Raw genomic sequence first — 8,544 nt, forward strand, 5'->3', positions numbered from 1 at the left:
ACCGCTATTATTATTTTTTTTAAAAAGGAAAATCATCCCCTCCTGTCATAGCAAGATACTACTTTCCTTTGATGCAGCTGAAAGAGCTCCCAGAACCTTTTCCCAATTCAGCTTTCCCAGATTAATTTCTTACATTTTAGCAAGAGAGAAGAAAATCATTCATTCCTGTGATTTATCCCCTAGTAAAGCACTCTCCTAATGTTCCTCCTATTTTGACTTTTAGAGGGGCTTTAGGCTTTAAAAACTGTCAATATGCTCAGTTGGGCACTGGAGTTGCCATGCTTATGGTTTCAGCCACATGAAATCTACAGCCTACTGTGCTGCCCTCCCCCCACCCCAATTTTGGAGCAGGTTTGGGAGGTCACAGAGGCTGCAGGAAAAAGGGGTAATCTGTTCCATCAACTATGTCTATTTCACTGATGGATAAACACCATTGGATGCCATGCTTTAAAACACACACACACCATTACTAGAAGACTTCTCCTTGCTCTCAGGATACTATACTTAGCCACCATGAGCCCAGTGTTTATGCATTAAAATTAAGGCACCACACATAATACATAGCCTCACGTTTCACATGCTGAATCAATTCAGGCTCATTTTGAATGACTGAGAATGGTGACATATCAAAGGACAAAATGAGCCTTTAACTGTAAGAACAAGCACTGAGGAGAGGTTGTGTGGTGCAGTGGTCAGAGTGCTGGAGTAGGACCTGGGATATCAGAGTCTGAATATACAGTCAGGTTACTAAGTTGAGACCAGTCACCATCTCTCAACCTAGCCAACCTCTGAGAGATACCTATAAATATTTACATTGCAAGTAGAGGACTCACCAGAAAAAAATGAAAGAACTTTTTACCTAAGGTCACTAGGACTGCTTTCTTGACTTTGAATGAATTAATAAATGACTAATCAGTTATGTCAACTAGTCAGTCAGTCAAATTTATTTGTTAGAAACCATTGGTCATCAAAAAAATTACATGCTACCATTATTCATACCTTAAATGTAAATGCCCACCACTTTCCATACTTAATGTCATATATTTACATATTTAGAAGGACAAATGTAAGCATTAGCCAGTCATCAAAGATATAAAATTAATGAGCTGAACTAGGGCATTAAAAGGAGAATGATAAAATTTGTGCACTCATCACAAATTTTTAAGATGGATTAGTTGTGCAATAGACATGTATGCTGACAGCACAAACTCAGATTCATGCTTGCCGCACAATAAGATTTTTTAACAAAAGTACTGTTTAAGTTGTGGTATTTTATTTTACATGTGTTTAACCTGCTTTAAGCTAAAACTGCCAACCCTGCCTCTTTTGTAATTGTTTCTTACAGTTTAATGAAAATATGATTTTATATGCTCGAAGCTGCCCTAAGTGGAAGGGGATCTTGCTCTAATAATAATTTTTAAAAGAAAAAAGACACTGTTTATGGCCACAGAGCAATTTACACTTGGGCAATACTTTAATTAGGGTAAACCAAAATGTCACAAAATACAGAGCAAGATTTTATGTTCACCACACCTCTTAATCAGGTTGAACGCTAAGGGTTAGGAGTAAGAGGGTATGGCTAAAGGGGGGCAGGATATTAAAAAATCATTTGAGGAGGTAGTCTCAAGACAGAATGAGGAGCAGATTGCACACTTAATTGGATTAGTCTCTGCTGGTTTTAAGCAGGTATCAGGTTACCCTCTAGATGTATAGGGAAAAGAAGCATTGGCTGATCTCTACATTTTAAAAATGCAACAGTTACTCAAACTTAGATTTTGGAATTAAGCTGCTTATGTTATTATTTCAACCTTACTAAATATAAACAATATATAAATAATTGTACACATATATGCATACAAATGTTTTCTGTTGAAGCATGGAAGACTAAAATCTACTGTTTAAAGTTTGCCTTTGATAACACCTTCCTTTTTTATAACATTTCATTGGTTTTGTAATAAAATGATAAAATCTTCTGTTCCTAGGAAAGTTGGCAAGTTATTCTATCATTAAATGAAGACAAAGGGAGAATACATATATGCTTTCCATTTTTAAGACCAACTTGGTTTAGAAAGCCAAGATAACTTGTTGGCACCCTAGCTCCAGGTATGCTTGGGGGAAATTGTGAATCTAAATCTTTTTAAATTTGGATTTCAAATTTGGTTTTGCGTGTATTCCATTATAGTGCAATCATGTGTATGTATACTCAGAAGTAAGCCCTACTGTGTTCAACAGGACAAATCCCCAGGTATCTGTGTATAGGTTTGACCTTTAGTTTGCCTTAGTAAGGAGGGTAAGATCCCATTGATTCTGGATCCATCAATGGCTTTTCCAGTATGTCAGCTTTCATATCCATCTGACCCACCTAAAAAGGAAGGGCAAGGGCACCATACTTTGGTGGCTCCAATCATTCCTGGAAGACATATCCCAGGATCTCTTCTCCAGGTACCCAGAGTTTTGGAGGACTTTGTCTAGGATGACATCCAGGGGAAACCTTAGATGATGGCACAGGAGGTTAAAGCTTCAGCCCTTTGGCTGGTGCCCAAATTTCTAGGCCCTTCTACCCTTATCTGCAGCCTACTGTGCTCACACCCTGCAGCCCAGATTAATACTTTAAAAAATCATACAGGATTTTGATTTTTTAAGGGAAATATTGCACATTGCTCAACTTCATACTATGTTAAGTATTAATGTCAAGAAGAAATTAATACAGGAAACATTATACTTTACAGCTGTGCTATTACATTAAATATTATAGTCTCAGCAAAACCAAACATAATATATCAAGTAAGTACCTATGATCACGTGATGAAGCTGTCCTTTTGTTCCACTAGTCAATTAATAAAACTCAAATTCTGTGCAAATCTATTACATTTCTGCTTTCTTTCTTTTACAGTACTTTTAAACCTCGTAAGCTGAGCTATTACTGATTATTGTTGGCCTTGAATTTTGTTAACCTGTTCTTATGGCTATATATTTATTCTCATTGCTGTATGTATATATATTTGTCAGTAAAAATAAAGCATGTTCTAAATCTAGTGGTGCTTTTGTTTCTCTCTTATATTCTCAATCGGAAATCAATACTGTTTTGCCTTGTGCACAACCGCCAGCTATTAAAGTTGCTTCCAAGACTTGGCTCACATTTCCAGCATTTATAATTTCTGCTTATCTTATGTAGTCTTTCTGGAATCATGTACCAGCTGGAAGTAACCTTATGACAACTTTCACATACATTTCTGTAGAATGAAAAAGTTATGCACACTTTCCCACATATACTTCCTATATCATGACCCTACTGTAACATACTCATTCTTCTTCACAAAATAGGGAGAATTAAACTTTAATTTTAGGCATCAAATGCTTTCCATCTGCCACAATATATACTTATATTGTCAGAGTTTGTAAAGAGTGAATGGAATTCAACTAAGTTTTACTCAGAGTAAACCCACTGAAATTAATTAACATGAATACGTTAGGTCCATTGATTTCAATGGATCTCCTCTGAGTAAACATTAGTTAAATGCCACCCAGTATACTTTTGGCCTTATCTTAAATGAAGGCTGCACAATTTGTAGCCCACCAAACTAAACTAAGCCATACTTTGACACCTGCAAATAATTTGATTGCATCCCCTATAGTTGCAGGTACAGGGAGACAGGAGGAACAGGACGTTTGTTAGGCAAATTTATCACCAATGATCAAACTTTGATTGACTTTTGAAGTTGCCATACTTTGGAGGGATTCTGAGTGTGCTCCCAACAAGGAATGCAAACTTTTAAAAAAAATAATAATAAAACAGGATTGAGGACTTTCTACGAGTGTGTGTGTAGAAAGTAGCCCACAGTGCAAAAATTGAATTCATTGCTCCACCCACTTTTTCCTCTGGCTCTGTCCATCAATTGCATGTGAGTCTTTGAAGGCTGCCCAGGAGGGAATGTGATCCACAGGCAGGAAAAGTTTTCTCACCCGTTTTAAGCCCTCATTGCTACATATCCCAAAACTTTCAACAGCCCATCTACCAATCCTTGCCTGTGCCTTTTATCATTCTGTGTTCTGCTCTCTTCAGAATAGTATACAACATATAGAGTTTTTAGTTTGCCTAGCAGAGTGCTTTATATATCTACTGCACCTAATTCCTTTGCTTTCACTTGAAAGCAAGTTTCAATTTACCCATCCTTTTGAGGCATACTGGAGCAGAGGTGTGAGGAGCAATCTCTGTTTCCAGAGCTAATCATCAGAGAGAGGTGGTAGGTTGCGCAACAGGAGAATTTCTTAGGTTGAGATCTTATGGAATGAAAAGTTTCTGAATTGGTATCTCATGAATATCTTTTAGCCTAGTATTTGTTGGGGGTATTTGTAAAACCGCAAGGAACTCTGTAGTGATGTTGTTCAACTTTCTTCCAATGAATCCAGCTGAGTAACATATTGTACCTCCAACAATTTCAGCTGCGAGGTTTTAGATCTTACAGAACCAATAGTGCTCTTTCACCAAAGTCATTCTCTGCTCCAATTAGATTACAGTCTTACTCCATTATCAATCACAAGCCAAGAAAGCTATGTTCATTTCAGACACAGCTGCATATGGTATGCCATCTCTCTATCTCCCGCTCTGCAAATCAGTACTTCATGAAGAAAAATGAATGTATGTGTCTTCTTTCTACATAAGAATCCCTCAGAGAATTGGTTCTGTCCCTTTGGAAATGCAATGACACTGCAGAAAACAAAGCCGTTCTGTTGATGTTACAAGCACAAAAACCAATGTCATAAATGAAAGTGGAATGGAGATTGATGCACAAAACCCCTAATGACATCTGGTCTTGAAAGAGCCAAATATGTAATTTTTTCATGAGAACAGGCACGGCACCATCCAGTACGATGGTTCATCCTCAGACATCTTCCCTATAAACAGCAGTGTGAAGCAGAGCTGCATTCTTGCAGCAACCCTCTTGCAGCATATTCTTCTCTCTGTTGCTCTCCTATGCTTTCAGGTTGACTGAAGATGGAATTCAAGGAGAAACGGGGGTCTGATCAACCTGGCACATATCCATACCAAGAACAAAGTGCAATGGGTTCTTATCCAAGAGATGTTATTTGAAAATGTTGCTGCCCTGACAGTGCATTCCAAGGAAGCTCTACACAGACTCATCAACCATTTTGCCCAAACCTGCAGGGAGTTTGGCCTTACCACCATCCTGATGAAGATCAACATCCTGAGTCAGGATGTTGCCAGCACCCCACGCATCAGCACTGAGGTGGTAAATGATGCTGTCTACCTGGACTCCACAATAACCAGCAATCTCTCCATCGACACTGAGCTTCACATGTGTATTGGCAAGGCAACTATGGCAATGGCTTGCCTCTTCAAAATGCTATGGGAGAAATGTGATGCTAGTGACCAGTACCAAGATGAAGGTCTGCCAGGCTTGCGTGTTGAGCACATTGCTTTATGGAAGTGACTTGTGGGCAATTTACACCCACCAGCAGAGACACCTCAATACCTTCCATATGTACTATATCAGGGAGATTTTGGGAATGGCAGGACAGAGTCTCAAACAAAGATGTGCTCTCCCAAGCCCCCATTCCCAGCATATTTGCATGTCTGTCTCAGTGATGCCTACACAGGCTTGGTCAGATCTGGCCCAGTGAGCCAAAAATTGTTCCCCCCCAGCAGATGTACAATAAATAGTATACAATTACAGCATAAGGCGGTAAGTCTGTTAGAAGTTATCTGCAGCCATCTTGAAAGTCACCTAGCTTGTATCCAATGGTTATGCAAGTGGAAAACAACTCAGGCAACCCATCCTGCCCTGCAGCCCCTCTATCCTCCAAAAAGTCTCTCCCGAGGGTAACCTGGGGATCTACCGAACAATGTAAACTGTATCATATAAGCCTACAGTCCCAGGAGCGGGAGGGAATTGGTCAATATTAGATGCAGGAAGGAACACTGGGCAAATGCAATGGACAGGTCCATCGGTCCTACTATTCTGGGCATCTTTTCAACAAGATGGAGGGTGGTAATGCTTTAATTATATAAATAGTACATTTTTTGTTTCTATCTGTATAGTGAATGAAGAGGCCCAAACAGAATTATTGATCTCTTACTTTAGGACTGATCCTGTTTAGCATATTTCTATAGTAAATTATTCTATTCGGAAACAGTTCTGGACCTGCTCAATTCATGCTACTTCATGTGAGAGATTGCAACATTTTCCAAAGAATATTCATTACATTTTGTGTTTGCTTTGTTTTCAGAAAGGTCATCAATCTCTGTTAACTCCTGTTTTGCTGCTGTTTAATAAAAGTCCTGCAGCTGCAACTCTTTATGATGTGTGTTTGTATATGTATGAATAAAATATGTTATATAAATATCACCAGCAGGACAAACTCAACCTTTATAGCACCTCAGCTTTGGAATGTGCTATTCTAATCTTATTTATTTTTATTTATAAGATTTCTCACCCACCCTTCACTACAACAATCCAGGGTGGTTTACAACACTATAATACGGAATCTTTTTTTTAAAAAACCCAAGCCAGATAAAACTATTACAATTATGAAACAAGTAAAACCTTTCCAGATGGAACAGAACAGTCCAAGTTCAATAAAGGAGACTACCTCAGCTGTCAAAGGACAAGATAAAAAGGTGTGTCTTCAGCATATGGCAAAAGCTGAGGAATGATGATGCTAGGATTTAGGCTGAGTAGTGAGGGAGCCAAGTTTGCTGATGACACCAAGTTGTTCAGGGTGACAAAATCTAAAAGGAATTATGAAGAGCTCCAAAATAATTTAATATATTAGGTATAATAATAGAGAAAACAGTGGAAAGAAATGTGATGGGGGGTTTTATATTAGCAAAGCTACGTGTCAACTTAAATGGTATACTATGGAAAAAGTCAATAGAAGCTGAATTAGGTAGCCTTACCTGGAAGGAAGGTTCCTCTCCTTTACTGCACTGGAAGTTCTGAATACATTTGCAAATGGACAAAAGGATGATTGCCAGAGGTGGAGAATGGTCAGCAAGTTTGTTGTTGTTTAGTCGTTTAGTCGTGTCCGACTCTTCGTGACCCCATGGACCATAGCACGCCAGGCACTCCTGTCTTCCACTGCCTCCCACAGTTTGGTCAGACTCATGTTTGTAGCTTCGAGAACACTGTCCAACCAATGGTCAGCAAAGAGCTTTGTAAAGAAACAATTTGTGGACCCTTGATCAGAATATGTGTTCCCCTTGCTATCTTCCCTTTTCTTGTGTGTCTTTTTTCAGTATCAAGCCTCATGACAGGGCCTGTCTCATTTCCTTTTCTTGGCATGATCTGCTTTGTGAGATGATGATGATGATAGTCTGAAAAGTGGAGTAAAAATATCATGCATAAACAAACAAACAAACAAACAAACAAACAAACAAGAACAATCTATTTCTATATTTAATCATTTATTCTAGTTTTTCAGATGGTCCTTTCCTTGCTTTAAGCCCTGTTTCATGCTCACAGAAATAAGAATTAAAAGGAATAAAACGTTCTTTTAATGGTCTTCATTTGAACCTGACTAGAATAGGTAATTGTGCTCCTTCCCATGGTACCTTGCTCCACCATAAGGAAGGTCACGTCCTCTCTAAAAATCAGGACAGATAACTCTTGAATGGCCTCACGTGCAGTTTAATGAAGGGGACAGGTGATTATATAAAAGCCTCCCAAAAGAGAAGCAAAATATATATTTGACCTTTACATTGCCACACACTGCATTTTCTGGAAACAATGTCCTTACTTCTTAATTTAGAATTGAAAAAGAATTGCCAGGTCTGAACTAGTTATATTTCTTAACCATTCACCACTGCCAACTGCCTATAGATTTCCTATAAGTAAGACTCATTCATTGTGCAAATTAGATCAATCTCTTTGCTCCAAGGTTGTAATCTCAGCAGTGATACCTGCCTGTTGCCATGACAAGTAATTTTCCAAGTTAGGGGCTAGCTTCCAGAGAATTCTGTTACTCATTCGATTTATCAGCTCATCAGAATACTTTATTGGTTCACAGAGATTCGTTAACCTTCCGCCACTTGTTATTCTGCCCATATGACTATTACCACTACTGCTATCTCAGAAATGATGTTTTTTAAAAGGTATGAGAATAGACTGCAGTCCTGTCAAATGCAGCAAAACCAAATCACTGTCATCACTCCTATTTTCAGACCACTAGGTATTGATTACATTGCAGGTATTCCAGAATAATTACTTCTGAACAAGTCGGAAATCCATAATAAGCACCATCAAGCAAATTTACATTTTAATGCTACAAATATTTTCCATTGCATTGACATATCAGTGCAAGGGGTTAAAATAAACTGCTTTTACCTTTCCCATTAAAATTCTTGAAATAAGATATTAGACGCCGGATACATCTCAACATATGCTTTCTGGGAGTGAGGATAAAATAACATTTATACCCCTGACTTTTCTATAAATATTTTTAAGTAGTTCTGTTTAAAGAAAGGTGCAGTAGTCGTCTGGGTGACAGAGCAAATGCTAAAGCTCTATAAATTAGGAATGTGCA

General features: G+C 38.3%; 1 protein-coding gene across 1 annotated transcript in view; it reads right to left on the reverse strand.

The window, feature by feature from the left end:
- Positions 1-7,092, reverse strand: part of DPP10 (dipeptidyl peptidase like 10) — a 582,520-nt gene extending 575,428 nt beyond the window's left edge. Inside the window, exon 1 of the mRNA XM_081921713.1 lies at positions 6,920-7,092. The gene's annotated coding sequence lies outside the window, so the exon portion shown is untranslated. The remainder of the gene's footprint in view (positions 1-6,919) is intronic.
- Between the last annotated feature and the right edge of the window lie 1,452 nt (positions 7,093-8,544).

Source organism: Podarcis melisellensis (genome assembly GCF_964234715.1).
Source record: "Podarcis melisellensis genome assembly, chromosome: 1".
In the NCBI taxonomy this organism is placed as follows: Eukaryota; Metazoa; Chordata; class Lepidosauria; order Squamata; family Lacertidae; genus Podarcis; species Podarcis melisellensis.